Below are 12,516 nucleotides of genomic sequence, written 5' to 3' on the forward strand. Positions count from 1 at the left end.
CGGGCTTGGCTCGCCCGCGCTCGTCCGCGTACCTGCCGTCATCCTGCGCCCCCCGCGCCCCGGCCCGGTGCCAGGCACGGGGGCTCGCAGCGCCCGCTGCGCCGCGGGGCCCCGTCCCACCTGCGCGGAGGCCCCTGGAATCACGACGCAGCCCTGGAAGTCTGCTTTTATAATGCTGCAGTCCTCGAGATTTTATTTATTTGTGAGCGAGGGAACACGAACAAGCCCGGGGAGCGGGAGGGGGGCAGCGGGGAGCCCGACGGGGCTCGATCCCAGGACCCCGGGACCATGACCCGAGCCGAAAGCAGACGCCCGACGACCGAGCCCCCCAGGCGCCCCAGGGAAAGAGTCTTGAGCAGACTCTGTGCTGAGCAGAGCCCTATTAATTTTAAAGCCCGTACATTTTATTTTTTTTAAGATTTTTATTTATTTATTTGACAGAGAGAGACACAGCGAGGAGGGAACACGAGCAGGGGGAGGGGCAGAGGGAGAAGCAGATTCCCGCTGAGCAGGGAGCCCAGTGGGGAGCTCGATCCCAGGACCCTGGGACCATGACCCGAGCTGAAGGCAGACGCCTAATGACTGAGCCACCCAGGCGCCCCAGGACCCCAGTTTGTGTGTGTGTGTGTGTGTGTGTGTGTGTTTTAAGATTTTTATTTATTTGACAGGGAGAGAAACACCGAGAGCAGGAACACAGGCAGGGGGAGTGGGAGAGGGAGAAGCAGGCTTCCCGCCGAGCAGGGAGCCCGATGCGGGGCTCGATCCCAGGACCCCGGGATCGTGACCTGAGCCGAAGGCAGAGGCCCAACGACCGAGCCCCCCAGGCGCCCCGCAAATCTGCTTTTAAATTCATACAAATGCATACCTTCTGGTTTTTTTTTTAAAGCGGCTTTATTGACATGTGATTCACATACTGTACAACTCGGTTCACTTAAGCAATTGAGCGAGTTTAGTACATTCAAGGGTTGTGCGACAGCGCTCCGACTTTGAAACTCCCATGTTAGCCCATGCTCAAGAAATCTAGCTTTTTAGTGATTTTGTCTGTAATGCTAGTGAAGCAGATGTCTAAATAGGATTGAGCAAGAAAAGGTCTCCTGAACAGAAAGATAATCTCTTCTTCCAGCCAGGACATGCCCAGGAGAATTCTGAGCGGGGATCTGGATCCCTCTGTGTGTAGGGCAGGGCCTGAAGGAGAGGCTCCAGAAATCTGGAGGTTGTAAGGCAAGATTCTAGCCAGCTGCCCTGGACCCTGCTTTCCTCCCTAAGGCTCTGCAGTCGGTGAGCCCCTGACTGCCTCTCGGACTTCTCCGCAGCCCCAGCCCCAAATGTCAAGGCCGTTTAAGCACGAACTTGTAGTAGTTGTGACACGTCGGACATGTGACTGATTTCCTGCTCTTTAATTTCTTTAATATTGGGGTCGGGGTAATGATACCTGCTTCGTGTGTTGGGGCCTGAAATGAGTCCGTGGACAAAAAGTATGCACTTAGCCCCATTTGGGGCACGTGGTGAGTTCTGCATGGACGTCAATGACCATCATTGTCCCGCGTTCACAGACTGCACGTTGTGACATGGTCTCTCTGCAGAAACCCCCCTGGGGGGCCCTATTGGCAGTCCCTTCTTCTCACTTCCAATAGCCAGGCACAGAGACGAAGCCTGTGGGCAGAAGCTGTGCATTAAAAACTTCAACTGGAAAAAAAAAACAACAAACTTTTTAAGAAGCAAAATGCTGGAAAACCTAGGACTCGAAGGGAGCTGTTCCTTGGCTAGAGCACTTACTGCTGGGAACGCAGCAATTCAAGGGCTTAGGGTACCGCAGACACTGCTTTGTTCAATATTGTTACACCTGCTGTTACGTGGAGAACAAAATTACTTTGATAAGTGGATTGAAAGGCTGTTTGGAGTGATTTTATGTCCTATAAGGACTTCTACAGCACCGTGCCAAGATTTTGTAATTTACTACTTGTTATCTATAAAATTTCGGTCACAGGTTAGTAAGGGATAAAGATGACATGTATTCAACCCCTTGTCCCCTCTCCTTCTCCCCAGCCCTACTTTTGGAGCAATTACCAGCTTAAGGCACCTGGAGACAGGGAGTCCTCTTTATAAAAAGGCCCTGATTTTCAGCGTCCATGCGGATCACTGTCTCAAAGCGCTTGTCTTACAAGGCCGTGCCCTCTCCAGTAGAGGGGAGGCTCCAGCTCCTACGTCCACACTCTGTCCCCCCAGAAATGCCTCAGCTGTGAGATCAGTCATTGTGGTACCACTCCCTTACTAGCCGTTGGGTCCCTGGTTTCCTTACTCACACCTCACTGGGCATTAATCTCTTTCCTACCAACCTATCACTCCCTTTTGTTTCCACTTCTTTCCCAATTCAGCTGAGAAATCATAACTCAGGGCGCCTGGGTGCCTCAGTCAGTTAAGCAGCTGACTCTTGATTCAGCTCAGGTCATGATCTCAGGGTCCTGGGATGGAGCTCCTGTTGGGCTCTGAGCTCAGCGGGGAGTGTGCTTGAGATTCTCGCTCTCCCTCTCCTTCTGCCCCTCCCCCTGCTCACGTGCATGTGCGTGCTCTCTCTCAGATAAATAAATAAAATTAAAAAAAATATATTTTTTTCAACCTGTCATAATCATCTCTGCCCTCCATTCCATGCCCTGTGTATTTCCGCGAACTGGATCTGTTAAACCAGAGTCCGGTCATCTGTCTTTACCATTCCAATACCAAGGCTTACAGGAGGCCAAGCCCCACACTCATTAAAAGCTTCAATCAAAGCTTTGACCTTCTGTGCAAGTGATGTTATGCCATCATCCCAGAGGTGTATCTACACGATTACGAGAAGCCACTCTTTGTACAACTCTAAACTTTGTCCTATTTCAGATGAAATCCATAATCATCTGGTATACCTGTGGATACAGTTATATTGGATTGAAATCACTGCATATTAAAAGTATTAATTTGCTAAATGTGAACATTTGAAACATACCCTGTGTTTGTCACCGTCTCTTGGCATTCCAGCATGTTTGAATATACGAGGGGCTTAAAAAGAGGAAGTGTCCCGCCCTCGCACAGTGCAGCCTCGAGAGAGCCTGGCTATGCCCAGGTTCTCAGGGACACCTGGAGGGAATCTCACCGGGGAATGGATTGGTGCCACCCCATGTTTATGGTCTCTAATCGTGTTTCCTTGTATCTGCAGTCAGCTTCTCTCTCTTTTTTTTTTTTAATTCTGTGATCATGTGGCAACTTAACTTCCATTGCCACTTTAAGCTTCACAGTATTTTTTTTTTAATTTATTTGAGAGAGAACAAGAGAGAGCACAAGCAGGGGGAGCAGAGGGAGAGGGAGACACAGACTCCCCCTGAGCAGGGAGCCCGGCATGGGGCTTGATCCCAGGACCCTGGGATCATGACCTGAGCTGAAGGCAGACGCTTCGCCGCCTGAGCCACCCAGGCGCCCCAATAACACCCCTTTAAAGTTAAAAATTAAAATTAAAAACCTCTCTTAAATGAAGAAACAGGCAGAGAGAAGTCAAACGACTTGCCCAGAGCTGCAGTGCTGGTAGGTAGGGCTACCTCTGAATCTACATTCCTGATTCCAGAGCTCAAACTCTCCGCCAGGAAGATTATACTTAATTTCAGGCAGTTCAAAGGGTTATTGACAAATTTATGCTCGCAGGATGATGAAGTGGTGTAGGAACCCTGTCATTTCAGGAAAATTTCATTTATTTCTACTGACCAATAAGTGGTGGTTAGGGCGATATGCTCGATGTTAAGGACAGGAGCACCTGGGTGCCTTGGTCAGTGAGGCATCTGACTTGGGCTCAGCTCATACATGATCTCAGGGGTCCTGGGAGGGAGTCCCCACATCGCGGGGTCTGCACTCAGCGGGAGTCTGCATGTCCCTCCCCCTCTGCCTCCACTCCTGCTCTCTCTCTCAAATAAATAAATAAAATCTTTAAAAAAATGTAAGGACAAAGTGGGGTTGATCGCTGGAAGTCAGATTGAAAGTATGAAGACACAAATTCTCTCGTTGCAAAAAAGGAGTTGTTTAGGAGAAACGACCCTGTGCACTCACAGCTTGGGCTCCTTCCGTTTCCGGATCCTGCTGCTGGAGCTCACGGTGTGTGCCGCCCGGCAGGTGCAGGTTTGTGCGTGTACTCGCAGAGCCAAGGACGCGCTGGGCCTGGGCAGTAATCAGTATAAGAACGCCTATTTTGCGGGATGATAATGAAGAGCACACAAAATAACAGGACTGAGTGCGTTTTTATTACGGCTTCATGAGCATTAGGAATCCTGAGATTAGGGTGCCCGGCCACCTGAGGGCCCGTAGCAGGAGACTCCTGATCTCAGAGTCGTGAGTTCGAGCCCCACACGGGGCGCATGGAGCCTACTTAAAAAAATCATTTAAATCAGATTTCTTTTATTCTAGTATCTAGCTGAAGTTATCCATATGGGAGAAATTAAAGTTAGTCCTGAGAGTTAGATGTGAAGAATTTTGGAGTCCGAAGCCCTCCAGGCTCAGGGCAGATCCACGTGGGGCGTGTCCTGGAGGCCCCGGAGAGCTTTCCAGGGCTGTGCGTGGCACAGGGTGCGCACTTTCCACACCCCGGCTTGAAAGGCGAGGCTACTGGAGCTCATCATTTACTATAGTTTACTAAACTATCCTAAAAATGGAAAGGTGACTTCTAAAAATACGAAGTATGTTATGTTCTCTGTCAGTGGTTCTCAAGATGTGGTCCCCATCAGCATCACTGAAAATTTGTTAAGACATGTAAGTTCTCAGGCCATAACCCAGACCTACTGAGACGCTGGAGGGGGACACAGCAAGCGGTTTTAACAAGCCCCTCTAGGTGGTTCTGATTCATACTAACGTTTGAGAACCACTACTTTATATTATACTCCACATTCTGTTTTTGTTCTATAAATAGTATCATGCTTTGTAAACATGCAAGGTAAATATCTTCACTGTCTTAGAGATAACTATCCCCTTAATCTTATTATTTATTCTAGAAGTAGCAAAGTCTAGCATAGAATATGCATTTGATAATTGAAAAAATCATGTTGTAAAGGATCTCAAAAAGTAATGTCTTGAATCTTACCCGGAAGCTGACAATCAATTCTATATTAAAAGATCCGTTACGTCGTGATTCCAATTTGTTCATGGTTTTAACATTCTGTGGCTATTGTTTCAACATACACCTCTCTTCAACATGATATGTAGCACAAGAAATGTTTTTAAAAACCCACTAAAAACTAAATTCCTTTTGAGAATTTAATATGCGAAACTCTCTGAAAGTGCCTCAATACCTTTATTGGAGATATTGGAGAACATCTGGACACCATCTCTAATAACTGTACACTTGAATACCATTTGTAAGTCTGCCCTCTGTCTTTTTTTCTACATAATCCCAGTTCCTCCTCCTTTACTGGGCTTCTTGTCTCTTTCATCAGCTCTGTACCCGTCAAACAGGCTTCGGTGTCCCCTCCAAGTGCCCCGTGTTGTTCTCCAGGTGACGTCACAGTACGGTAAACACGATGAACATGCTACACCGTCCAAAACGTCATCCATACGCGAGTAACATTTGTGAAGATCAGTATTCACGGGCTTATTTTATATCATTTACATATTTAAATATTTACATATTTTCTAGGTGAAGTGTAAAATTTAACACTCTTTGCAAGTGGTATCTTGTTTTCGGAAGTCAAAATCTGAACTCTTAAAATGTGCGCGTGAATTTGTCGTGTTGAGCTGGAATAACAGCATTTCGAAGAGCCAAGGAGGTCGCTGAGCTCGGGTCCCCTTTTGCACACCGGAACTTGATGTCTTGACGTCCCATCTGGTGGCTGCAGCCACATCGTAAATGGAAACCCAGTTCCGCAAGCACAGTAGCCATGTTTCCAGGGCGCAGTCACTGCAGAGGGAGCTAGTAGCTTCGGGGCCAAACAGCACACGTCTAGAACATTCCCCTTATCACAGGAAGTTCTGTTGGGCAGCACTGGGTTAAATGGCCCAAAGCCATACAGCTCTTGAGTGGTAGAGCCAGACTTTGCGGTTCCTGGTCCAGACATATCCTGCCATACTACTCTCTTCCAAAAAAGGGAAAATAAGATAGATTACTTATTTTCTCTGCAGCATTTATTACGTTTTTGTACAAAGCATTGTGCAAGGCATGGATCTTGACCCCAAGAAGGTCTTAAAGAATATTACTTCAGGTGAGATTGCTGCCATATAGAAAATGGCAGGTGTTTTAGTTACCTCTCCTTTCTGGCTCCCAGCTGTCGAATGTATACGTGTATGTAAATGCATGCGTCTGCAGAAATGTCTGCAGTCCCTTTGACCTTCCCAGAGACATCAGATCCTGGTCCGCTCACACCTCTATTCCTGCTAGTCTCCCAGGCCCCCCCGGCCTTTCTTGCTCCCATCCATCTTTTGGATTCTACACCCTTTCCCCTCAAGTGCCATTTCACTCTGCTCTCCCACTCGAAACTGTAGCGTTATCAGGCACCACCACCAACTATGATAACGTCAACGACTTATAGTTGGATGATGCTTTTACTTGCACACACATTAGCCTGTTTGTTTCTTTTTTTTTAAATTTTATTCTTATGTTAATCCCCATACATTACATCATTAGTTTTAGATGAAGTGCTCCATGATTCATTGTTTGCATATAACACCCAGTGCTCCATGCAGAACGTGCCCTCTTTAATACCCATCACCGGGCTAACCCATCCTCCCACCCCCCTCCCCTCTAGAACCCTCAGTTTGTTTCTCAGAGTCCATCGTCTCTCATGGTTCGTCTACCCCTCCGATTTCCCCCGCTTCATTCTTCCCCTCCCGCTACCTTCTTCTTCTTTTTTTTTTTTTAACATATATTGCATTATTTGTTTCAGAGGTACAGATCTGAGATTCAACAGTCTTGCACAATTCACAGCGCTTACCAGAGCACACACCCTCCCCAGTGTCTATCACCCAGTCACCCCATCCCTCCCACCCCACCCCCCACTCCAGCAACCCTCAGTTTGTTTCCTGAGATTAAGAATTCCTCATATCAGTGAGGTCATATGATACATGTCTTTCTCTGTTTGACTTATTTCACTCAACATGATACCCTCTAGTTCCATCCACGTCGTTGCAAATGGCAAGATCTCATTCCTTTTGATGGCTGCATAATATTCCATTGTATATATATACCACATCTTCTTTATCCATTCATCTGTCAATGGACATCTTGGCTCTTTCCACAGTTTGGCTATTGTGGACATTGCTGCTATAAACATCGGGGTGCACGTACCCCTTTGGATCCCTACTTTTGTATCTTTGGGGTAAATACCCAGTAGTGCAATTGCTGGATCATATGGTAGCTCTATTTTCAACTTTTTGAGGAACCTCCATACAGTTTTCCAGAGTTAGCCTGTTTGTTTCTTTTTCTTTTTCTTTCTTCTTTCTTCTTTCTCTCTTTCTTTCTTTCTCCTTTTTTTTTTTTTTAAGGAATCTCTACTCCCAATGTGGGGCTTGAACTCACAACCCAAGATCAAGAGTTGCCAGCTCTATGGACTGAGCAACCCAGGCACCCCACCCCATTTCATTTATTTTATTTTTTTTTAAAGACTTTATTTATGTGAGAAAGAATGAGAGAGAGAGAGAGAGCATGGGAGGGAGGAGGGTCAGAAGGAGAAGCAGACTCCCCGCTGAGCAGGGAACCCGATGTGGGACTCAACCCTGGGACCCCAGGATCACAACCTGAGCCGAAGGCAGTCACTTAACCAACTGAGCCACCCAGGCGCCCCCATCCCATTTGATTTAATTCCCATCTTTCCTTCCATATTTCAGGACCTTCAGTCAACTATTGTCCTTTTAGTTCATAAGATTGTTTTTTCTCAAACATTTTAAGGAGATTTGTTCTAAAAGTTCTAAAACCAGGAACCTGAGGGTCATCCTTGGCTTCTCTATCTCCACTCCCCACCTCCAATTTGATCCATCAAGTAACATTGTTTCTGGGTCCAAAAATACACCTGGAATACATTCCCTTCCCTCCGTATATTCCCTCCGTATATTACTCGGCGAGGCTTCCCATAACAAAGTATCACAGAGTGTGATAATGGAAATTAATTTTCCCACAGCCCTGGAGGCCAGAAATCCAACTACAAGGTGTCAGCAAGGCTGGCTCCTTCTGAGGTTTCCCTCAGCTTGGAGATGGCAGTCTTCCGCTGTCCTCGCATGGCGGTCCCTCAGGGTCTCTGTGTCCTAAGCTCTTATCAGGACACCAGGCACACTGGATGAAGGCCCACCAGTAAGACCTCATGTTACCTAATGACCTCTCTGAAGGCCTCATCTCCTAACACAGTCACATTTTGAGGTACTTCAACATATGAGTTTGGGGGAGGCCAAAGTTGGGCCCATCGTGCGCCATCTTCCTCGAAGCCATCCGCACCCAAATCGCCTTCGTCTCAGCAGATGCTGACAGTTTTGTTGTCTTCTCATCATCCATCTACCGAACAATAGCCACAGAGCTCTATCTTTTAAAAATGCACACCACTCCCTTGCTTAAAACCTTAGAGTGGCTCCCGTCGCCCTACCATGAAATTCCAAACTCATTTCATTGGCTTCGAAGATGTGCGTGATCTATTTCCCCAGTTCAACTCAGGCCATTCCTTCTTGCCTGCTCTGTGCCATTCACAGAGATGGCTGTCCGCTCCAGGAACGCTACCCTCACCTCCGTCTCAGGCCCTGCGCACGTGCTGTCTTCCAGACAACGTTCATATGCTGATGTCTCAGTTAAGATGTTTCCTTCTCAGAGGAGTCTTCTCAGACTAACCACTCTTTTTAAAAAAAATTTTTTTTCTTATTTTTAAGTGAGCTCTGGCCCAACATGGGGCTCAAACACGCAATCCCAAGATGAGTCCCGTGCCCCACCCACTGAGCCAGCCAGGTGCCCCGACAGACTAATCACTCGCGATTTATTTCCTAGAAAAATCATAATTTAGAATTACTTTAGGTATTGTATATTTTTGTCAGTAGACTGTGTTTTTTTTAGAATCAGTGATTTTGTGTTTTGTTCGCAGCGCCCCCGGGATCAGGACTATATGCCCGGCACCCAGTGGACGTTAGTTGGATGGTCTACTTCTCTAAGCATCTCTGCCGCTCTGTTCAAGGAAGTCTGTAATCCCTCCTCGACGTCATGGCCTTCTCTCTGCCTCAAAATTGTTCCTCCTCTGAGCCAATCTATGGCTGTCATTCTCTCTTGGGTTTTTTTTTTTTTACTTAGAGATATTTATTTTTAAGATTTACTTGTAAATTTAAAGCATCATGAGGCATTTAGGTATGTGGGTATGAAGAGAACTATTTTGACATATCATTTATATTTCTGGGCTGTAGATACTACCATTCCTCTTCTCTAAGCCTTTGTAGTCATTCCCATCCCAATACTCTGTTAGTAACCAACACATTATAAAGAGACTGACAATTAACAGATCAAATAGCATTTCTCTTTTCTGTCGCAATAAAAAAAGTCCTGAAGAAAAATATTACCTTGATTTTACTATTGTGTTCAATAGTTTGTTCTTTCTTTTCATGTGCAAGCACGTTAACAAATGTGTTCATTATTGAAGTATATTGCCTCGCAACGTTAGGTTAGTTTCGGGCTCACGACAATCCCACGCGTTACTCAGTGCTCACCACGATGAGTGGAGTCTCCATCTGTCACCATGCTACGTAATTAGGGTTCTAGCGACCATACTCCCCATGCTGTATGGCTCATCCCCACGACTCGAAGTTCGGACCTCTCGGTCCTGTCACCTGTTCCAACCATCTCCCTGCCCCCCTCCCCTCTGGCAGGCACCAGTGTGTTCTCTGCATTTACGAACCTGTTCCTGGTGTTTTTGTTTTGTTTGTTAGATTCCACATGTGGTATCGTATGCTACTAGTTTCTCTGACTTACATCACTCAAAACGATACCCTCTAGTTTCCTTGTGTTGTTGCAGGACTGTCCTTTATTATTATTTTTAAGATTTTAAGTCATCTCTGCACCCAACCTGGGGCTCGAACTCTCAACGCTGGGATCAAGAGTCGCAGGCGCCACGGACTGAGCCGGCCAGACGCCCTCAGTTCCCTTTCGTTATGGATCAACCTTGGCCCTGACCTCTCTAGGTTCCCTCGCCAGCCTTTTACGTATGAAGTACTTTTAAGCAGAGTAACTGTTTTATTCTATAATATGTTACAGGAATACAGGGTGACAGTTGATCAAGAATTTGGTTGAAAAGAAGTTAATTTATATTGTCATAGCTGGTTTTCACTTTACTATTTCTCTCACACACCTTTCTAGTCATGAAAAAGGCAAGAAAAATAATTTGCAGATTCCTAGTGTTTGCTAAAGCCCAGGAACTTATTTTTTCTCTTAAAAAAACCCCAAAAACCCGCAACAAACAAACCCAGTTTGGCCCGTCTGTCGCCGTGACCTTTACACGCGGGCAGGTCAGGACGCGGAGGGTGTCGGGTCGGCAGCGGCTGGGCCGTGGGGCGGACGCTGCTAAATGTGGCTTTTACTGCAAGACCACATACTTCCCTTTTATTCTTTGCTCTGTTCTTTTGTTTGCGTCCGTTCTCTCTCAAACGAAAGAAGTGGAGAGCAGAGCACTGGGGTTGCCCAGCATCCACACACATGGCCAAGGGAATACACAGAATAACGCTCTCCCTCATAGGAAGAGTGAACAACTAAAACCATAAATACCATTCACCTGCACCAGACTGAGAAACGTGGCAACGTGCGAGTCATGGTTTCAAGTGAGTCTACTGCACCTGATGCTGTTGTGGGCCCTGGAACGGAAACTCCGAAGTAGAAACTTTGTCTGAAGCGTTCCCTGCTGCACCTGCAAACGCCTAGGAGTGCCCAGCGCGCGGCAGGCGATCCGCAGACGCTTGCTGGAGAAGGAAGGGTCCCGGCTGGTTCACGGCTGGTTCACGGGCTGACTGAGACGCCTGCAGGCCCCTGTCGGAGCAGGGACTTCGAAGCTGCAGTGACCAAAGTGGGTTGAGCATGGGGCTGGGACGAGGGATTTCCCCTCCACGACCACAGCTTCCTACCACAGCTCCCACTTCCCGGTCCTTGGTGCCTCAAAGACTCAGCACATCACAATTCACCCCGTTGCTAACGTTTTTGGGGCCATGTCTGATTTTTTTCTGGGGAGCATTCCATTGTCAGGTACTTCAGGACGGTTCCCCTTGCTGGTAACTCAGATGGGTCAACTCCGTGCTTTGACGACTGTGATAATCTTCTATTTGATCTTTGGACTTTTTTCACTCCACTTCCTCACTGCCAGACTAATCGTTCCAGAATACGGCTTCCATGATGCTATCGCCCTGCTCAGAAGTCTTTAATGACTGCTGTGCATCACCATTTCTTAGTTTTGTCCCCACAGCCCCCAGTGACCAGGTCAGTCTGCCTCCCGTTAGTACCCGCAAGTCCTGCACAGGACTCCTCAGCTCCAGCTAGTCAGGTGGACTCGAGTCCCCCAAACCACCTGTGATTTCCACCTGTATTGTCTTTGCTCACGGGACCCCAGAGTCCCAGGGTCTCTGGTCTTTAGCCTAAGGCCCCTTTGAATTGTCCAAATTATAATCCTGTGAGCCTTCTTTCCTTAAGTAACGTTCGGAATTTCTGGAGAATGTTCTCAAGTCCCAGGAAACCGCTGTGCTGTCACCTGTCCCCACGGCCCGTTTCCCCCTGCAGAGAAGCCCTGCCCCCTGGCTGGTCGGTGGGGGGGCACTGCTGTCCCGCTCACCCAGGCTGCGGGTCTCGTCCCAGCCTGTGTGGCTACGCCCGGATCAGAACAGCGTGCGGAACGAATGCGGGGCCGAGCGTGAGGATGCTCTGGGGCCTTCCTCACCCACCTCCCCTCCGGCCCTCCCCACGCCTGCAGTCACACCTCCACGGCCACCTTCTCCCGGTCACCAGAGGACAGATGCGGAGCGTAGGTCAAGCGCCAGGCACCGTGCCAGGCACAGGGGGCCTCGGGATGAGCCACAGACACACGGGGCCTGTTTCCACGACAGACATTACACAGCTGCAAATGGGTGAGGTGAGCAAATCATTCTACATGTGCAAAACGCTGCCAAAGAAGTTCTCAGAGCACACGTGCACGTCCTCTGCATCCTCCGGGGCCCAGAGCAGGGGAACCGATCCCCACCGCTTGTGCCGACTCTGGTCAAGTCAGTAACAGTAGAACCTATGAAAAAGCAATTCTAAACTGAAGACAGTTTTTTTACATTATTATGCAGACAGTTTAGCTCCCGACTTTTTCATATTTCCTCAGTAGAGAATGAAAAGAGCCCAAATCCACACACTCTGAAGCCATGTGCTTGACGCCATTCTGAGCCCAGACGATTAATGTACGTAATTTTCACAGTAACCTATGAAGAAAAGCCCTACGTGCCCCATTTTACAGATGAGGCAAGTCAGGCACGAGAGGTTATAACTAGCTCAGTCACACAGCAAGTACGGGCAGAACTAAGAACCCAGGCGAT

At 47.7% G+C, this 12,516-nt stretch overlaps 1 long non-coding RNA gene across 1 annotated transcript; it reads right to left on the reverse strand.

Annotated features, from left to right (window-relative positions):
- Positions 1–1,517: 1,517 nt before the first annotated feature.
- On the reverse strand, positions 1,518–5,429 carry LOC135362437 (uncharacterized). The gene is made up of 3 exons (XR_010407136.1): positions 5,301–5,429; positions 4,069–4,202; positions 1,518–1,653 (listed from the first exon to the last, which is right to left on the reverse strand). It is a non-coding gene; the product is annotated as an uncharacterized LOC135362437 (long non-coding RNA).
- Positions 5,430–12,516: the final 7,087 nt, after the last annotated feature.

The sequence above is a fragment of the Mirounga angustirostris genome, unplaced genomic scaffold (genome assembly GCF_029215605.1).
Source record: "Mirounga angustirostris isolate CCGP_5_RB_7025 unplaced genomic scaffold, mMirAng1.0.hap1 SCAF_13, whole genome shotgun sequence".
Taxonomy (NCBI): domain Eukaryota; kingdom Metazoa; phylum Chordata; class Mammalia; order Carnivora; family Phocidae; genus Mirounga; species Mirounga angustirostris.